The sequence below is a fragment of the Bubalus kerabau genome, chromosome 2 (genome assembly GCF_029407905.1).
Source record: "Bubalus kerabau isolate K-KA32 ecotype Philippines breed swamp buffalo chromosome 2, PCC_UOA_SB_1v2, whole genome shotgun sequence".
In the NCBI taxonomy this organism is placed as follows: Eukaryota; Metazoa; Chordata; class Mammalia; order Artiodactyla; family Bovidae; genus Bubalus; species Bubalus kerabau.
The window spans coordinates 99,710,576-99,714,128 of NC_073625.1; the positions used below are offsets into that span (position 1 = coordinate 99,710,576).

A 3,553-nucleotide genomic window follows, 5' to 3' on the forward strand; every position below is an offset into this window, starting at 1 on the left:
TTCTCTTGGCCTCACTGAGATGCTTCTCAAGTCCTCTTCCACCTGAGGCAGATAGCCAGGGAAGATGAATAAGAAACACACTTTGAAAAGAAAGTGAGTCTTTTTTTTAATTAATGGATTTTATTTTTTATTTATTTTTCATTTTTATATTTTTAATTGGAGTAGAATTGCTTTACAATGTAGGGTTCGTTTTTGCCATACAACACCATGAATCAGTTATACGTATACATATATCCCCTCCCTCCCTACATCACACCCCTCTAGGTCAACACAGAGCACTGAGCTCCCTGTGCTATACAGCACCTTCCCACTAGCTATCTCACACATGATAGTGTATGTATGTCAGTGAGTCTTGTCAGAAGCTCAGGTAGACGGGGAGAGGTAGGAAGGACAGCATTTGGCTGGAAGAAGGAAAATCCAAGTCTGTGGTGGTGGGAGGCATAGAGAAGGCGCCACTGCAGACATAGTACTGGAGGGTAGTGTCAACACCATCCCAACTCCGCAACACAGGAACCACAAAAGCTAGGAAGCCTCACTCCTACAGGACAGGCAGCTTCACCAGATGACTCCCCAGAGATGAACGGTAGGACTTGAGGATAGAGTGTGTGAGAAGGAGTTGAAACTGGGCAGCATGCCATCACGTTTGTCTCTGAAAAGAATCTCTGCTTACTAATTCCTTGCTGTCACAACCTCCACTGTACTCTCCTTCCATTTCCCTGATTACAACCAATTCACCCCTCAAACTGCTGGGCAAGAGAATTTTTGTGTTCCTATCTGGTTGATTTTGCATTTGCTTCTACTTGTTTGCATTTTAAATATTGGCTTTAATTGTATTTATCATTTTGATCTTCTTGCAAAAACTAATTTTGCTTTGTGTTGTGTTTATGGTTAGATGGCATCACCAACTCAGTGGACATGATTTTGGGTAAACTCTGGGAGTTGGTGACGGACAGGGGGCCTGGCATGCTGCAGTCCATGGGGTTGCAAAGAGTCGGACACGACTGAGAGACTGAACTGCACGGAACTGTGTTTATGAAAACAGGCTTGTTTTTGAAAAGCACCACTTGCATACATTGTGTGCATTTAAGGGAAAGGTACTGTATTTTTAAAAAATTCTCTTCTTTATTTGATAGACCCAGGTATCAGTGCTCTCATCCAATAAAACACCCCCTACCCCCCACCCCATGTGTCTCACACATACACACACACACAAAATCTAGATCCATCTTCATTTCTTGTTGACCTGGACAGTACCAATAACACACTGGTTTACCTTGGAGGCAAAGTGTAGGGAGTTGAGGGACTTGGAGACATTCTCTTCTAGGGGAGAAATGTTCACAAACATGAGTATCTTAGCACTGCCGCCCAGAGAGCTCTGCCCCAGGTAAGCGAGCTTGCTGTTTCAGTAAGGCCCATGGGACTCCTTGTTGCTCAAGGCCATGGTGACCAGCCCCAGTGTGGACAGGCTGCTATTAATGGCCTGTGTTTCCAGAAGGTGTTCCTGCTCCCCAGGGCCGAGGGATAAGCCAGGGTCTAGCTGCTCACTCCCAGCCAAGTCCACAAGGCTGAGGGGGGCTGCGCACTGCAGGCCTCAGCCAGCATGCTCCCCAGAGATCTGCAGCTGGAGCACGTTGTGACTACATGACAAGCACTCATTCTGGGCTGTACGAGCAACAGCCCAGTTCTGGTAGGCTAGTCTCTCTCTCACAGGAGACTGGAACATAGCACATGTTGGTGACATTAAGCTCCTCATTGCCTGTCCCTGCCTGGCGAATCACACATTCACCTCCCTGGCCCTTCCGGGTCCCAGTGGCCAGTAGGTCTCAGACAGTCTTGTTGTAGATCTCTAAGTAACTTGCCACAAAACTGTAGGTCCAGCCCTGGCCACTTAGTTCCTGGGCCACAGGAAAGAGGTGCCACAGGGCCCAAGGGATCAGCCCCTTCATCTGGGGGTCTCCCCTAGGCCCACCCTCCATGGTGAAGGTCTTACCACTGCCTGTCTGGCCATAGGCGAAGATGCACACTGGATACCCATCCAGGGCTGACTGGACAAGCATGGACATCTCCTCAAACACTTCATCCTGTCCACTCCCTGGTGGGAACACCCAGTCAAAGGAGAAGTCATGGTGGGTAGGGGCAGCTGGCGCCCCACTCAGGGTCCCACACTGCTCGTCAGACCAGGAGAGGCTGAGGTGGGTTGGAGGGTCAGAGGGCCCACAGGGGCCAGAGGGAAACTGGAGAAAGCCAGGGGATGGGGTGGACTCCCCTGGAAGGATGGGGCGGACCCGGCAGAACACACAGATGTTGCCTTTGAGTTCCTGCAGTTGGTTATGTAACCGCTGGTACTCCATCTCAAGCCCATGGAGATGTTCTTCCCACTCAGCCAGTGAGCCCTCCCAGACTGCAGCCTTCTGGCACAGAGAAGCCACCTCCGCTTGGCTGTCCGACAGAGAAGCTTCTGAGGTCTGCAGGCTCCTCTCCTGCTCTTCCAGCCAGGCAGCCAGTCCCCTCCACTCCTCCGATCATCTCAGCTGTTCTTTCTGGAGCCCTTGCACTAAGCCCTCCTTCATGTCCATCCACTTTTCCAGCTCCAGGACCCGGGCACTCAGGTTCCCCAACTTCCATTGGCCTGCTCAGCCTGGGCCTGCACCTGGTCAACTCCAGTGTCAACTCCAGTGTCCTGCACTCTGCCTCCAGGTCCAAGGCCTGTTGCTGGGCCTCCCTGAGCTGGTCCCACAGCTGTTAGTTCTCCTGGTCCAACATCTACTTCCTCTCACCATAGCATTTCAGATCTGTGTTGAGGTCACATAACTGCCCCTTTAAGTCCCAGACTGGACATTTGGGTTTCTTCCCTTCCACCATGGGAGGGGCAGCTGTTGTTCTAGGCTTCTGGGCAAGAACAGCAGGACCTGGCTTCTGAGTCTTCAGCACTGTGGCAACAGTTGTGGAACATCAGGGTCCTGGCTTCTTGGGAGCTTTGGGCACTGCAGTCTGGCCTTGTGTTTGTGGCACGGAGGTGAGGGCTGCTGCTCTGGGGTGGGTCGTGGCCACTCTGGTGCCCAGGCCTCCTGTTATTTTCTTTTCAGGCTTCAAGGCCTCCTCCATCTGGTCAGGCCTCCTCTTCAGCCTGCCTCCCAAGAGAGACAGCCGGGAAGCGGCCTTGGCCAGGGGTCTCTTCAGCTCTACGCTCCCCTTCACTTCCACCAATGGGGACCTCTGCTGCGGCTCCATGTCCAGCTTGGTGCCACTCACACTGGGCAAGTGCAATGAGGAGGACACAGAGCCAGGGCTCCCGGGACCCATGTTCGCTCGAGCGCTCGCGACACAAGAGTACGCACACTCTGTGCTCCTGAGCTGCCTGCCCCATCTGTGTTTATAAACCAAGTGTTATTACTTGAAAAAAACATGGGTACCATCTGGCACAGATTTTCCTTTTGTTATTTATTAAAAAAAGAACCTAGGAAAAGAGATTAAGGGAGTTGTCCACAGTCATATAGATAATTAGTGGCAGTCATTAAAATAATGACTGTAGAAATTAGATCATTTACCTCCC

At 51.2% G+C, this 3,553-nt stretch overlaps 1 pseudogene; it reads right to left on the bottom strand.

The window, feature by feature from the left end:
- Window positions 1-934: 934 nt before the first annotated feature.
- On the bottom strand, window positions 935-3,240 carry LOC129643494 (kinesin-like protein KIFC1; annotated as a pseudogene).
- Window positions 3,241-3,553: the final 313 nt, after the last annotated feature.